Genomic DNA, 18,123 nt, shown 5'->3' with positions numbered 1-18,123 from the left:
CAACACTTTAAAAAGATCTTGTGCAGCAGATTTGCCTAATGCAATACATTGTTTGATTTCTTGACTGATGCTTCCATGAGTGTTGATAGTAGATCCAAGTAGAATGAAGTCCTTGACAACGTCAATCTTTTCTCCATTGATAAGAATGTTTTTTATTGGTCCATTGGTAAGGAGTTTTGTTTTCTTTATATTGAGATGTAATGCATACCAAAGGCTGCGCTGTTTGATCTTCATTAGTAAATGTTTTAAGCCCTCTTCACTTTCAGCAAGCAAGGTTGTATCATCTGCATATCGCAGGTTGTTAATGAGTCTTTCTCCAATCCTAACACCATGTTTTTCTTCATATAACCCAGCTTCTTGGATTATTTGTTCAACATGCAGGTTGAATAAGTGTGGTGAAAGAATACAACCCTGTCACACACCTTTCTTAATTTTAAACCATTCAGTGTCCCCATGTTCTGTTCAAACAACTGCTTCTTGGTCCATGTACAAATTCCTCATGAGCACAATTAAGTGTTCCAAAATACTCATACTTCACAATGTTGTCCATAGCTTGTCATGATCCACACAATCGAAATCCTTTGGTAGTCAATAAAGCACAGGTAAACATTTTTCTGATACGCTCTGCTTTCAGCCAAGCTCCATCGGTAGCAATGATATCCCTTGTTCTACAGACTCTTCTGAATCCAGTTTGAACCTCGGGAAGTTCTCTGTCAATGTACGCTTGTAGCCATTTCTATATTACTTTTAGTAAAACTTAACTCACATGGGATCCCAAAGATATTGTCTGATGATTTCCACATTCCATTGGGTCACCTCTCTTTGAAATGAACACAATTATGGATCTCTTCCAATAATTTGGCCAAATAGTTGTCTTCCAAATTTCTTGGCAGAAATGAGTGAGTGCCTCCTGCGCAGACTCACTTTCTTGAAAGATTTCAATTTGTATTCCATCAATACCTGGTGCGTTGTTCTTTGCCAATTCCTTCAATGCATCTTGGACTTCCTCCTTCAGTATCATTGTCTCGTGATCATATGCTACCTCTTGAAATGGTTGAACATTAACCATTTCCTTTCGGTACAGTGACTCTGTGTGTTCCTTCCATCCTCTCTTGATGCTTTCTGCATCATTCACTAATTTGCCCAGAGAATCCTTCAATAATGAATGTCGAGGCTTGAATTTTTTCTTCAGTTCCCCCAGTTTGAGAAAGGCTCAGTGTTTTCTTCCTTTTTGGTTTTCTGACTCCAGATCTTTGCACATGTGTTTGTAATATATGGCTTTATCTTCTCAAGAGGATGTTTATAGTTGTATCAAGGGAAAATACTGACAATGAAATTATTCTTGAAAAGAGGAAGATGAAAAATTAGCACAGCAATGCCTATATGCTGATGTTGTTAAGTGTCATCTAGTCACTTCCCACCCATACCCTGTATAGAGTTTTCAAGGAAGAAAGTATTTATGCAAATTGAGTTACCTTTAGAATATTCCATTTTTTAAAATCTCTTCTTGCCTACAAACATGTAGTATTTTATAACAGAGAATAGTAATTGCTCTTAACCCTATTGTCCAGGCCCATTTCTCCATTGTCCAGGTCATCATTTCTCCAACTCTATCCCTGCCTATACCACCAGCTATGCAGCCCCTGCCTGGTCTTCATATCACTCTCATATACCCACTGAGGTGCATTTTCTTGTCTCCAGATGAATTTGCGATTCCCTCACCTGATACTCCAGCTCTAAACTACTCTACCACTACCTTCCTGATCCCTGCTCATAGCACAACTTCCGTGGCTGCTGACCATCAGGAGAGAAGATTTGTGCTAAGGATTCTATACCTGATGTGGAAATTCTGGAGGTACTGCCAGCTCTGTTACCATCAGGTACCAATCACTTTTATTGGGCATTTTGGTACAGCCTTTATGAGTTGGCTATTTGGAAATTTTTTTGTCTGAGCTGCTTTGCTGAGTCAAAAATTCGTTAAAATATTAACATGCTCTAATCACAAGGCTAAGGGCTCATAAAGACCTCTTCAGCCACCCAAATGCTCATCACCTGTAGAATGGCCTGGTACACAGTAAGTCTCAACACAACACAGATAGACCTTTGTGACTTTTTTTTCAAAACTATAACTTTTTCTTTTCAAAACTTTTTTTTTTTTAACTGCAAGGTGCATTTGAAAGATTGTCTTCATCTTCTACCAGTTAGACCACATGCCTATGTAAGTACAGGTAGCCCTGGTTTAGCAACAAACATCAAACTTGGAATGTAAGATTAACTATCCTCCCTTTTTGTTACACAACTTTTACATTTACAGTTCTGACGATCACAATCAGTCATGATAACAATTACTCACTATTGAATCAAAATAATTTTTTCTCCATCTCCTTTTACCATACCCATCTAGACAAGATGAAAACTATTCAGTGGAGATTCATTGTACCTTCCCACACACACTCTGAAACTAAACTCCCTTTTGAAAACTTGTAAGCCACCCACTTTGTGCCTTTATACCCCCTCCACCTCAATTTTAGACAGCAATATCTAAGTTGCCAGACCTTATCAACTCTGTGTACAGAGGGATAGGCTTGATCCTTGATGAGAAGACTCTTTCCCTCTCCGTTGGTATTTTGAACTACTACAGCCATAAGTACAGGTCAAGTACATCAAATTTTAGCAATTTACACTTGCTTCCTTTATCAAATTTCTTTATCTTCCTCTCATCGAGTTATAATCATCAAGCCTTTGAAGCCAGGTCAAATGGGTACCATCTGCAAGTTTGGGCATTTTTGTGCATCTCCCCCCACTTCATATTAGCTGTTTGCTTCACTCTCAGTTCTAGCCCTCCATGGCTAGGTCTGTTTCCATGTGTTCAGGAGTTCCCAAGTCTCCCCAAACATCAGACCAACCAGTCCTTCCTCTTCTCTCTCTCATCTTGAGGTTGACAGGAGTCTATGGAATGTGGTCAAACTCAGCCCTTATCTTCATTACTGCCTTTCCCCCAATTACACTCACCAGTAGACCAATGTGGTCACCAGAAAACTTACATGCCTGCTCATGTGTTTCCTTTAAGTTTCAGTCTTGGAGGGGGTTTGTCCTGAAGGAACTTGATTGTTTGCCTTCATGGCTCCCTGGTGAACAACTTGCTTGTCCTTGTAATAGCCAAACAGACTGCCGATTTTGTTTTTGTTTTTTTCCTGCTGGTCTTTCTTTCAAGAAGTATCTTCAGTTCCTCTAGCCACTCCAGGCTGGTCTGCATGCATGTCCTTTCAAGTGGAAAACTTGATGGGTGGGACTCAGGATTCCACCTACGGTCCTATATACTACAGAGACTCTGCAAGAAACCTATTTCACTGGGCAAGTTCTAGAATCTCTTTTAGGTATTCCAATCAGTTATAGGATGAAGACAGGCTTACAAACTCTCTGTAATCATGTTTCCCGACATTCCTTTCCATCCCACTCGAGTGTCTATTTTACAATAGTAGGCAAGGGAAACCAATATTAATAAGACAGTCAAGCATCTAAACATGATTTCCTCTCTATTATACATCTAGATTATGCCACGATCCCTATATCACAGATCCCTGTTGTTTCAAGGTTGAGCATACATCACTATTTACCTTTGTCCCATTTAAATGCAACTTTTTTAAAAAATGCGACTAAGGAGCTCTGATGTTGTGAAGTGCCGTCAAAGTTGTCAAGGACTTCATTCTTCTTGGATCTACCATCAACACTCATGGAAGCAGTAGTCAAGAAATCAAACGATGTATTGCATTAGGCAAATCTTCTACAAAAGTCATTTTTAGTCAGCTTGAGGACTAAGGTGCACCTGACTCAAGCCATGATATTTTCAACAACCTCGTATATATGTAAAAGCTGGACAGTGAGTAAGGAAGACCATAGAAGAATCGATGCTTTTGAGTTATGGTGTTGGAGAAGAATATTGAAAGTGGCACAGGCTGCCAAAGATCTGTGTTGGAAGAAGTTCAACCAGAGTAATCCTTGGAAGCCAGGATGGCCAAACTTCGTGTCTGATACTTCGGACATATTGTAAGGAGGGACCAGTCACTGAAGAAGGATATCATGTTTGGTAAGGTGGAGGGTCGCAGAAAATGAGGAAAACCCCCAGAGAGATGGATTGGCAAAATGACAGCATCAATGGGTTCAAGCATGGCAACAAATGTGAGGTTGGCCCCAGTGTTTCCTTCTGTTGTGCATAGGGTCGCTATGAGTTGGTACTGACTCAATGGCACCTAACAACAACAACAACAAGGAGCTCTGATAGCTTAATGCTTACAAGTCAAACTGCTAACCTCGAGGCCAGCAGTTTGAAACTACCAGTAGTTCAGTGGGAGAAAGATGAGGTTTTCTGTTCCTGTAAAGATTTACAGCCTCAGAAACCCTATTCAGGGTCACAGTGAGTTGGCACTGACTCCACAGCACACCACAACACCATAATATTAGTGATTGAACACAAAAATAGTGTACACCCCTTTAGTAGAATGAGATGAACTGGATTATAAATTTTTTACTGGATACAGAATATTAAGACTTTTTACTTTATACCACATTTTTTACAAAAATAATATTCTGTAAATAAAAAATGATTAACTCGTACTTGTCTTTTAATGTTTTGTAACTATGCCTTTATTTGGAAGGGATTGAATCACCCCTTACTATAAACAAATTTTTCATTACAGTCTCCTTCACTTGCTGCATGTGCAGCTTTAAAATCATGGAAAAGATTTTGAGTCTTTACTTGCACTAAAGTAAGGCTAAATGAGAACTGTATATACCTGGTTTTTGTTGTTGTTGATGGTGCTATCGAGTCGGTACCGACTCATAGCAACCCTGTGCACAACAGAACAAAACATTGCCTGGTCCTGGGCCAACCTCACAATTGTTGCTATGCTTGAGCCCATTGATGCTGCCACTTTCCCAATCCATTTCACTGTGGGCCTTCCTCTTTTTCCTGACTCTCCACCTTACCAAACATGATATGCTTCTCCAATGATTGGTTACTCCTGACAATATGTCCAAAGTATGAGAAATGATGTTTGGCCATCCTGGCTTCCAAGGAGCACTCTGGCTGCACTTCTTCTAACAAAGATCTATTGGTTCTTTTGACAGCCCAAAGTATTTTCAATATTCTCCTCCAACACCATAACTCAAATACATTAATTCTTCTATGGTCTTCCTTATTCACTGTGTATGCATATGAGGTTATTGAAAATACCATGGCTTGGGTCAGGCGCACCTTAGTTCTCAAGCTGATAGCTTTGCTCTTCAACATTTTCAAGAGATCTTGTGCAGTATATTTGCCTAATGCAATGTGTTGTTTGATTTCTTGACTGCTGCTTCCATGAGTGTTGATGGTTGGTCCAAGAAGCATGAAGTCCTTGACAACTTTCATCTTTTCTCCATTGATAAGAATGTTGTTTATTGGTCCAGTGGTGAGGATTTTATTTTCTTTACATTGAGATGTAATCCATACTGAAGGCTGTGCTCTTTGATCATCATCAGTATTTTAAGTCCTCTTCACATTCTGCAAACAAGGTTATATCATCGGCATATCGCATGTTGTTAATAAGTCTTCCTCCAACCTTGATGCCACACTTTTCTTCATATAACCTAGCTTCTCAGATTATTTGCTCAGCATGCAGGTTGAATGAGTATGGTGAAAGAATACAATGCTGTAACACACCTATCTTAATTTTAAACTATACAGTGTTCCCATGTTCTGCTCAAACAACTGCCTCTTGGTCCAGGTACGGAGTTCTCATGAGCACAGTTAAGTGTCCCGGAATACTAATACTTCACAATGTAGTACATAGCTTGTCATAATCCACACAATTGAAAGCCTTTGCATAGTCAATAAAGCACAGGTAAACATTTTTTTCTGATATTCTCGGCTTTCAGACAAGATCCATCTGACATCAGAAATTATATCCCTCATTCCATGTCCTCTTATGAATTCAACTTAAACCTCTGAAAGTTCTCTGTCAATGTATGCTTACAGCTGTTTCTGTATTACTTTTAGCAAATCTTTACTCGCATGAGATATCAAAGAGATTGTCCAATGATTTCCGCATTCCATTGAGTCAGCTCTCTTTGGAATGGGCACAAATAGGGCTCTCTTCCAATCAGTCAGCCAGATAGTTGTTTTCCAAATTTCTTGGCATAGATGAATGAGTGTATCCATTGCCGCCTCACTTTGTTGAAAGATTTCAATTTGTGTTCCATCAATTCCCAGTGCCTTGTTCTTTGCCAATTCCTTCAATGCAGCTTGGACTTCTTCCTTCAGGATCATTGGCTCTTGATTATATGCTACCTCTTAAAACAGTTGAACATCAACTATTTCCTTTTAGTACAGACACTCTGTGTATTCCTTCCATTTTCTTTTGATGCTTTCTGCATTGTTCAATAATTTGCCCAGAGAACATTTCAATAAAGAAATTGAAGGCTTGAGTTTTTTCTTCAGTACCCTCAGCTTGAGAAATGCTTCTCTACAAAATCTACTTCTCTACAAATTCTAAAAAGACACAGTTGGGAATGGATTTCATTTGTAAATTCATTTTACAATGAGGACTGTCTATGCATTTTAAGAAGTTTTAAACAACTATATAGTGTTCAGAAGAGGGTTATAGCAACAAGTCCTGGAAACAATTTCATCTGAGATATGATTGATTTACACCCTCGGAAACCCTGTACAGGGTCGCTATGGGTCGGAACCGACTCGACGGCACTTAACAACAACAACAACAATGATTGAAAGACTGGCACATGCTTGGCTATAGACCGATTTACTTTGGAGAAGAAACCAACCCTTATTGTTTTATGGAAAAATTGCATAAGTACAAAATATTTCTAAATGGAATTTCTATTTTTAAAATGGAATTTACATTTTTAAGATGTTACACAAATAAAGAAAATTTGATCCACCAACTAATATTAAATATGCTATTAATACAAATTTAAAGCAAAAATGTTACGCTATGTTTATCTAACTATATCTAAATTCCTTGAATGATTAATTCCTTTGCATTTCTTAAGCCAGACAAAGTTAGGTTCCCTTGTTTAAGTTTCCCAGCACAAAACACTTCTTTATAACATTTTTCTCATTTGTAATCACTTTTTAATATCTGTCTTTCCCACTACACTATAAACTGCAAATTTCCCCAAGTGTAGAACGTTATTTTATCCTATTGACACTGTAGCCACATCCAGATCCAGTATATTATAAACATCAAAAAATTGTGCTGAATGAATTTTTAAAAAAATCGTGTGGTATAATCACATTATGTGGTTTTATTTAAGCCTAACCTCTGCTTCGAAGGAGCCCTGGTGACGTAGTGGGTTGTGCATTGCGCTGCTTACTGCAAGATCAGCAATTTGAATCTACCAGCCACACAGTGGGAGAAAGATAAGGCTTTCTGCTTCCATAAATATTTGCCACCTCAGAAACCCTATACAAGTTTGCTATGAGTTGGAACCTACTCAACAGCATACAACTACCACCAACCACCTCTGCATCTAATCAATTGCATATCCTTAAGCATATCACTGACCTCTCCAAGGCTTAATATTCCAGTAAAACTAGCACTATATCTTCCTTGTTTACCATATGTGCTGGTCGTAAAGTTCAAGCCAGGAAGTACATGTGAAAAAACAATATTCATAGATATTATTATATAAACATGGTAAATGGCATCTTGGCTTATCTGAATGCATTGTGAGTTGTGGTCATTTAATGAAGTTGCTTTCATCCCAAAAGTTGTCAACCTAAAACTGTTTTCTATACCTTTACCCTGTATTTCCACCCCCATATCATTTATCACAAGAAGTTCTGATAGCGTAGTGGTTACGAGTTGGTTTGCTAGCCTCGAGGTTAACAGTTCAAAACTAGCAGCAGTTCTGTGAGAAAAAGGAGAGGATTTCTGCTCCCATACAGATTTATAGCCTCAGAGACCCTATACAGGGTCGCTATGAGTCGGAACCCACTCCACAGCACGTCACCACCACTATCACTTATCTCTGTATGATATAGAACACAAAATTATTCATTTGTTTATTGTCTGCCTCCCTTATCTAGAATGTTTGTTAGTTCCTTGAAAGCATGGACTTTGGTTCATTGTTGGATCCTGGGCACATGCAGTAGTACCTGGTTACATAAGATGTTTTCAGTGAATATTTGTTAAGTGAATTAATAAAAAGTTAAGAAGAGCATGGGTACCATAAAAGACCCACAATCAAATATCTGAAAGATTCTCCTTGGTTGTGTCTGTGGCATTTGCACATTGTGCATCATGGTACTGTTGAGGCAGACCTTGATTCCTGGTTTCCAATTTTATCACCATATCAATTTGATTACCTACCCACTGCCGTCAAGTTGATTCCAACTCATTGCAAATCTACAGAACAAAGTAGAATTGCTCTATGGAGTTTCTGAGACTATGTATCCTTACCAAAGAAGAATGGTTCATCTTTCTACTGGTGGATTTAAACTGTAGACATTTGGTTAGCATACTAATGCTTAGCACATAGCACTTGGCTCTTTTCCAGTTGCTTGTTGTTTTTGTTGTTAAGTGTTGTCAAGTCAGTTCTGTGACCCTCTACAAGAGCAGATATGGGTTTGAACCATCAACCTTGTGGTTAGAAGTAGTCCACTATCTTATAGTACCACATGAGTTTTTTGTTTGTCTTAAGTGCCATTGAGTTGGTTCTGACTCAGCAATCCTGAACAGAGTTTCTGAGGAACAGCTGGTGAGCTTGAACCACTAATCTTGTGGTTCAAACTGACCTTACTGTCCAGTGCATTATCCCAGAGCACCATACCAGCTTGGTGGTATGCCATGGAGTTGGTTCTGACTCATGACAACCCTGCATAGGGTTTCCAAAGCTGTAAATATTTACGGGAGCAGAAAGCCTCATCTTTTCTCCCACAGAATGGCTGGTCATTTCAAACTGCTGACCTTGAGGTTAACAGCTCAACAAATGCTGTGTTGCGTAAGACATACTTTTACTCTGAGCATGACATTCCTGCAGAGGAAAGCAGAGCAAATGTCTTTCCTCTCCTCTAACATTATGCTCTGGTAGCGTAGTGGTTACAAATCGGGCTGTGAACCTTAAGGTCAGCGGTTCGAAACTACCAGCTGCTCCACGGGAGAAAGATGAGGCTTTCTACTCCCGTAAGGATTTACACCCTCGGAAACCCTGTACAGGGTCGCTATGGGTCGGAACCGACTCGACGGCACTTAACAACAACAACAACAAACATGCTGTGGAATAAAACACTGGACCACAAGGTTGGTTTAAGCCACAAGGTCAGTGGTTCAGACTCACCAACCACTTCTTGGAAGCCTTGTACAGGGTCACTATGAGTCAGAACTGACTCGGTGGCACTTAACAACAACACTTCTCTACAACGTTTTTTTTTTTTTGCTCAAACTCAGGTAAAGCACTCAACCCCTCTCCAGGCACTCACATCTTCTGGAGGTGATTCTCTCACCATATACCAGCCACACAGCTGGGTTGCCAAAGAGCAATGCATTTGATTTACACAAAGCAGTGAGCTTGGAATGTTTCCCATTACTGGGAGTCAAACACAAAATCAAATTGACTAAATCCTTCTGGAATTTCACAAGGCAGCAATTTTCTTCTTCCTTGTGCTTCCCCATTTGCTGTGGTTTATGGCTGCAAAATGTAAATTCTTTCACACCTCTTCCCACTCTGTCACTCATTCTTTCCACCCAGCTTCAAGGAGTGCCAGAAAGTTTGGAAAGAAGAGAGAAATAACCTGCATAACATTGAAGCAAAATGGCGAAACAATATTTAGTGAAGTGTTTTCCTTGTAATTTAAGCTTAAATAACCAGTCCATTATGGATGAATATGGTTATATCATATGTCCTTAATTAAAGTCACTTTAGTGATCTGGACTTATACTATCCAGTCAGGTCACAGATTTTCTCAAACAAAACCATGTCTGCATCCAATCTACTATTTTACTTCACTTATTCAAAGATTCTGCATTCTCACATTTACTCTGTTCCCATCAGGTTTCTTAAGACTGAATTTCCTTTGTATCCTAGAGCATTGGTGATTTAAATAACCTGGTCATAATACAAAGGACTTCAAAAAGTTCATGGAAAAATCAAATTGAAAGATAGTGGAGTTGGGATTGAAAGCTCATGTTTGAAGTAGATGGAACCCATGGCAGCACCACAAGGCAACCACTGACAGACTGCAGTGTCTCCTTGTGTCTCAGGGCCTCTGAGCATCTGAATGACTGGCATTCAAAGACCCAGTGATTGGCATGCAGCTGTCCAGCCAGAAACAAAAGGCATGTATCTACAAAACGAACTGGCTTTATTCCACTTTATTCTGTGTCCATGGTCCACAAAGGTGTTCTTTTTTTTCTTTTTTGCCACTAGGTACTCGATATAAAAATCTTTTGTATTTTTTTTTTATATTACTGAGATTACATCTCTTCAGCAATGTTTTTTATACTAGATTGAAGTCCTGTCTCATCACTCAGAGCCCCCAACAAACCCTTGATTCAAACATTATGGTCAATTTTCATTAAAAAAATTTTTTTTTGACTATCAGAGTCACATTTTACATATGCACAAAGAAATAATAGATTTATATGAAGGTCTACTAGTTAAAAGTCACTTTCTGCTTTTATGAGTAAAAACTTAAATTTTCTGGAAATTCTAGAAGCTCAGATTTCACAAGCCTGTCTTTCCCCATTAGTTCCACTTCTGGAAGGGTAGGTTGTGTCACCCACTAAAATGTAGTATTCAAAGCCTCCCCCAATCTCTGTTCTAAACTTTTTGAAATGAATTATATATAATTTGAGATTATATATAATTTATGCTATACTCTGTGAAGAAGAAACCTTGCTTTCATAAAAATCCTTTCATTCAAAGACATCCAGAAATGCAAATTACCAGATTTTCCACAAATATATTTTGAGAGAATGTTTACTATTATACTTGAATGACTTGACTATACTGACAACTTCAAGGAAAAGAGAGTTGCCTTTATGGTCACCAGAGAAGAATGGACAAGACTCTGTTCTCCTGACACAGAGAGCAACTGGCCCTGAACAACTTATGGATTAACCAGTTAAGCTTGCAGTTGCTGCTCAGACTTGCTTTTTTTTTTAAGACTCAGGAAGGCCTGACATCACTGTGGAAGCGAGGAATTTAATTTCACCAATAAATCATACTGGACTCAAGCTGTTAGTAACACTGTCACATTTATAGAGTTAGGAAGAGACTAAATGACTCAATGGACTGATAACAAGGCATAAAGCTTTTCACCTTCACGTCCCTGGTTTTAACCAGGCCAAGTGCAGCACAGTGGAGACCAAAGCTGCTCTTGTTTATGGACAAGACTCTACAGGGCCTACTGATAGGAGATGATCTCGGTATTAGTCCTGATAAGGATCCACATGGTCAGAACCATGAAGACAGTAAGACCAAGTATTGGAGTTTCAGAAACATGAAGGGTCAAAAGGCCTGAGTGTGATCCAAAGAGATGATCAATAACTAGGTGGTAGAGGTGTAGCGCTGTAGATGAGCACTGAGCTGCCAACCACAAGGTTAGCGGTTCAAACTCACAGCTCCCTGGAAAGCCTATGTAACAACAACATATCTATAGCGCTGATTCTTAGTGTCAAAGAAAGACACAGTAGGGCTTTATGGTGTAGGGATGACCATTCTTTCTGCCATACTATGGAGCGACCACTCTAAAGTTTTCTTTTTCCTTCAAAACCTCTCGTTATTGTTATTAACTGCTGTTGAGTATAGCAATCCTGTATAGGGTTTATGAAGAGCAGCTGATAGGTTTGAACTGATGACCTTGTAGTTTGCCCTCCCATGCTGATCCTACAGCACCACACCGGGACTTTGCTATAGGTATGCTACTGTTGTTGTTAAGTACCATGGAGTCGATTCCAACTCATAGTGACCCTGTATAGTTTCCAAGGAGCAGCTGGTGAGCTTGAACTGCAGACCTTGTGGTTCAAACCGACCTTGCAGTTCAGCACATTAATCCCCAGGGCCACAGATGTAGAAAGATTTAGATCTTATGTTGATCCTGTGATGACTTGGTAAAGGTCTTATCACATAGCAATTTATTTGGTAGAAAATACAAACCCATTCAAGATTGTTTTAGTTGAGAGAACAACATGGTGTATTCTGTTTCTGGAACTTTTGTAGCAAATTAACATAAACTTGGAGAGTTAAAATAGCAGACACTGATCCCCTTACAGTTTTGAAAGCTAATTCTGAGTCCTAATTCAGGGTATCTGTAAGGCTAGGGTATTGCATCTCTGAAGGCTCTATGGGAAGAAACTTCATGGTCTGTTCCAACTTCTGGTACTCCCATGTGTCCCTTAGTTCTTGGCAGCATAATTTCCATCTCTGCCTTTGTCACCTCTCTGTGTCTGTGTCTTTCTCTGTCTGAATCTCTTTTTTTATGAGGATCCCAGTCAGTTTGAATTAGGCACCACCTTACTCAGTAGTTAACATAAGGTTAAGTTCAGTAGCCAATTAATTGCTTATACATTGACCCTATTTTCAATTAAAGCACATACACAGATATGTGCTAAAAATGAAGAGGACTTGAAACATTTACTTATGAAGATCAAAGAGCACAGCTTTGATATGGATTAAATCTCAATGTCAAGAAAACAAAAATCCTCACCACTGGACCAATAAACAACATTCTTATCAATGGAGAAAAGATTGAAGTTGTCAAGGACAACTTGATTCTTCTTGGATCAACTATCAACACTCGCGGAAGCAGCAGTCAAGAGATCAGACGACGTATTGCATTGGGCAAATCTGCCGCACAGGAACTTTTTAAAGTATTGAAGAGCAGAGATGTCAGCTTGAGGACTAAGGTGCGCCTGACCCAGGCCATGGTGTTTTCAATAGCCTCATATGGATGCGAAAGCTGGACAGTGAATAAGGAAGATCGTAGAAGAATTGATGCCTTTGAGTTGTGGTGTTGGAGGAGAATACTGAAAGTGCCATGGACTGCCAAAAGAACCAATAGATCTGTTTTGGAAGAAGTGCAGCCAGAGTGCTCCTTGGAGGCCAGGATGGCTAAGCTTCGTCTCTCATACTTTGGACACATTGTCCGGAGGAAACAGTCGCTGGAGAAGGATGTCATGCTGGGTAAGGTGGAGGGTCAGAGAAAAAGAGGAAGACCCCTAACGAGATGGATTGGCCAGGTGGCATCATTGATGGACTCAAGTGTGGCAGCAGTAGTGAGGTTGGCCCAGGATCAGACATTGTTTCATTCTGCTGTGCATGGGGTCACTATGAGTCGGTTCTGACTCGATGGCACCTGACTACAGCAACAACAACACAGATACCAGAGGTTAGAATTTGAGCACATCCTTTTAGGGGACATAATTCAACTGCAACACATATTAAGCATCATACTTCAGGACGTTAACTCAAACATCAAGGTGGAAAAGGGATTAAAACAAGACAAATTGGAACAGTTAGGAAAATAATGCTTATAGACCTGTGTTACCCAATACAGTAGCCTCTAAACAACAACAAAAAATTAAACAAAATTTAAAATTCAGTTCCTTGGTTGCTCTGTTGTTGTTAGGTGCCATCAAGCCAATTCTGTCTTATCGTGACCCCATGTGCAACAGAAAGAAATGCTGCCCCGTTCTGCACCATCCTCAGAATGCTTGTGATGTTTGAGCCCATTGTTAGAGCCAATGTGTGGATCTAGCTCATTGAAGGTATTCCTCTATTTCACTGATCATCTACTTCACCAAGAATGGTAACCTTTACCAGGTACTGGTTCCTCATGACAAAATGTCCAAAGTATGTGAGATAAAGGCTCACCATACTCACTTCGAAGAAGCATTCTTCCAAGACAGATTTGTTTATTCTTCTGGCAGCTGATGGTATATTCAATGTTCTTTTCAACACCAGAATTCAAAAGTATCAGTTTTTTATTCATCGTCTAGTCTTCGCATGCAGATGTGATTAAAAATACCATGGCTTGGGTCAGGCACAACTTAGTCCTCAAAGTGACATCTTTGCTATTTAACACTTTTAAGAGGTCTTCTGCAGCAGATTTGGCCAAGGGAATACATCATTTGATTTCTTGATTACTGTTTCCCTAGGCATTAATCATGGATCCAAGTAGAATAAAATTCTTGACAACTTCAATCTTTTCTTCATTTATCTTGATATTGCTCATGGAGTCCATTGTGAGGATTTTTGTTTTCCTTAAGGTATAATCCATACTGAAGGCTATAGACTTGGGTCTAATATTTGTTATTTAAATCTACACTCACATTCAAGTCTTCATTACCCTAAAATATCCTTTCTTCATCGCTGCCTAAGTTGTAAATTAATAGCGTAACTCTACCTTCCCAAACAGATTTCACTTCTTAACTTCCTATCCCTGTTCTATTTGCCATATTAAGAGTGCTGCTCTTAATAATTATAATGATAATTAACATTTTTGCAATGTCTGTTATGGACTGAGAGTGTAGTGGCTCTGCGGGATAAGCAGTGAACTGCAAACCACATGGTCAGCAATTCAAGCCCACCAGGGAGAAAGATGAAGCTTTTAGCTCCCGAAAAGATTACAGCCTCGGAAACCCTATGAGTTAGAAGTGATTCAATGGCACTGAACAACAACAACATGGACTAGAATCACAGTGCTGATCTCTATATGTAATATTTCATTTGCATTGAACCTTGTGAAGCAGAAATTATCTTTACCCTTATTATTTAAAGGAGGGAAAAATAAGATGCAGAGACATTAAGTAATTTCCTCAAGGTGACACAGCTTTTGTGTTTTGAACCCAGGTCTATCTGATTTTTTTGTCACATCTAGTTCTCTTTTGCTCCTTCATTGGCACTTCCTGACTGTTAACACCTTTCCTGACTTTTTCTTCTCCCCTTCTTTGCAGCTTCCTGTTTATCCACTGGGTGTAATCCAGAATAATAGCCTTTAGGGCTGGTCTAGCAACAGAACAGCTTCTAGGAGTCTGCTCTTAAATTGCCACACTGTTGGGTGGGCTCCCTGTGAGGCAGAGGCATATGACAACCCCACAGAAGCACATTCCAAGGGAGAGCAGGCTGTGTGCACCTGCTGCAGCACTCTTCTGCACAGCCAGGCTATGAGGCATCCAATAGTCCTCAAAGGAAAGAGAGGGAAGCAAAGGCAGAAGAATGGGTATGCCTTCCACACCCTGAAGAGAATGCAGAGTAACCATGACCAAGAAAGAAAAGAAGCAATGCCAGAAGAAGAGAACAGTAACCCTTGAATGCTATCCTAAGAATGTGGGTTTATGAAGAGAGCATGTGACCCTATAACCAACTTAGGAAAAAGCTGGCTTAACCCCAGAAAGGGTTGTTGGGTATCAACAGTCATTCCAATACTGTGTAAAGAATGTTTTTCTCACATACAGCTGCAGCATTCCAAACCTCCAAACTTTCCCTTGGGCTATCATATGAGATGGACTAATTCTCATGAATGCTCTCATTTCTGAAAAAAGGCCTGCTTATCCCTCCCTGATAACACAGTTACCTTTTAACAGGTGCTTCCAATGTAAAAAGGGGTAATTACAGTGAAACCCTCAGACATCATTATTGACAAGGGTTATGCTATTTTGGAGGCATCCAATCAGACTGGGTAGACAGCTGTCTTCTTGTTTTAGAGATAAAACCTGGTTCAGGGTGTGGCCCAAGTGGTTCTTGATTTCATATTGGATCCATCACCCATAAATTAAGGTGTACTTCTTTGATTCCTTTTGCATTTGCACATTCCTCTTAGCATCCAAAGTCTAATCTTCTCTTGCCCTAGGAGGAGGGAATGGAGACAACGGCACTGCAGCACTTTGGCCACTCCCACAGAAGCCATTATGCTCCTGATCCGGAGCTTTGTGGCACCCATTCCCCCACTTATGTGAAGAGGCTGTCAAAATGCTTTGCTTAGTAAGGCAGTGTTGGGTTACCAACAGCTGGTAACTATTCCCTGCAGCCAGGAACTGGGCTGATGGGCGATTATGGGTTAAATATGTGGCTTTGTCTGTGGGCGGCTTCACTGTGACCAGGGTCTCTTAGAGACACAATCCCTTTAACTAGAGGGTGGTTCTCGTGGTGAGAATTACAAAGCCTGGCAGGACGACAGGGAGAGATATTTTAGGGCGGGTAGGCTTTCCAGCTACCAAAATAACAACCTGTAGGAGGTTGTCTACGTGACCCCCACAGAAGGTCAAGCCACCCCATCTCTGTCAGCACGAGTGCTTTGAATCATCCCAACACTTTCCATTTAGCCAACCTTGTTCCATTCCCCCAATGTCCTTGCCCTTATTTCTCCAACTTCAGAACTATCTTTGAAATGGAGAGGCAAACAGAAATCAGTATCTTTTTTGTCTGGACTTTATTGAGACTGTCCAATGGAGACAGCACAAGTAATGGGGAACCAGTACCCTCTTTGGATCCACAGACCCATGGAAACTCAGTACTAGGATGGCTTTAGAGATCTGGTTGGAATTCACACTGAGAAGATTTCTCCCACAAATCCCAACCACCAGTAATCTCATCTTCGAGCAACCTCCCCTTTTCCCTCAAAATGAGAAACCCAAGTATGACCATCATCCACACTCATGATTTTCTCCAAACATTCACTTTCCATTCTTCTCAGAGATTCCAAGGCACAGTGAGTTAGGGTAAAGATTCTCTGAATTCCCCCCGGCATAGCAGCCATGCTCAGGGAGGTTCGGCAGCTTGTTATGAGAGATGCCTTGCATGGTTTCTGGAGGGTATATTTTCATTTAGTCTGGATGTTTGGCACCCTCAGACCATAAACAGAAGCCTAAAGTAGAAATAGATGGCATGACTGGTTTACTCAGAGAGTGTTGAAAATGCTTAATCAATTAATAGTGATAATAAAGTGTCTCATTGGGAGATAAAATGACAATTCCCTGAGCTACAGCACATTCAAGTCTAGTCTAATGGCTTATAGGCATTTAGAGTGACTGAGAGACAGACACGAAAGCTATGCAAATTATGAGAATCCTTTTTAATGTTTACATTTGTGCATGTTTCTGGCTATTTTTGCAGATGGGAAGATTAGCAGCCCTGCTGATAATTTGATTGTTCTGACAGAGGTGAAAAATCATTCACTCATCCCAGAAACATGTTCCCTGACCTCCCCATTCACACCCCTAGTGTGTGTATGTAATAAGTTCTCTAGGTTTTACTGTGAAGACAGCGACCACACATGTGACTACGCTTGAGGATTTATAAAAGAAAAGCAATCCAAAAGGTGGTGAAGAATAAGCAATCCGAACACGAGTAGCATCTGGTGAAATGAAATTTCAAGTATTTCATTCAAATACTTTAAAACCACAACTTTGTGACATGGTTATAAAGGAATGTTGTTGTAGAATTTACTCATTCATTCATCATCCAATTTCATTTACTAACATATGTGGTCCATGGATAGCATGGATTTCACCTGCTTTTGTTCACTGCTAGATCCCTAATAGCGTAGTGGTTACAAATCGGGCTGCTAATCTCATGGTCAGCAGTTTGAAACTACCAGCCGCTCCGCAGGAGAAAAGATGAGGTCTTCTGCTCCCGTAAAGATTTACAGCCTCAGAAACCCTGTACAGGGTGGCTATGAGTCGGAGCCAACTCCACGGCACATAACAACAACAACAATATCCCTTCAGTGTCAAGTACGTAGGCATGGCTCAAAATATATTGTTGAATTGAATAAATTAGTCCATTCATAATTAACAAACATTTGGTCAAGAAATAATTTGGGTTCTTAGGCTCTTCCATTTTTCTTCACTATTTCCTAATTATTGCATAATTTCATTTCAACAGGACTTTCTTTTTATTAATATGCAAATGTCTTGACTTTTCCCCCTGTAAAATTGATTTTTTTGGGGGGGGAGGGGAGTCATCTTAATATACAAGAAAAAAATAGATCACACAGACTGATAAATATTTAACAATATATCAGGCAAGGGAGTATTCATCTTTAGAATTTATTTTAAAAATTTAATCCTTTTTAACATCTCAACAGCAAAAAACACAACACAATTTCAAAATGAATCAAGG

Source organism: Chrysochloris asiatica, unplaced genomic scaffold (genome assembly GCF_000296735.1).
Source record: "Chrysochloris asiatica unplaced genomic scaffold, ChrAsi1.0 scaffold00027, whole genome shotgun sequence".
Lineage (NCBI taxonomy): Eukaryota > Metazoa > Chordata > Mammalia > Afrosoricida > Chrysochloridae > Chrysochloris > Chrysochloris asiatica.
Note: the sequence above shows the minus strand (reverse complement) of the source record.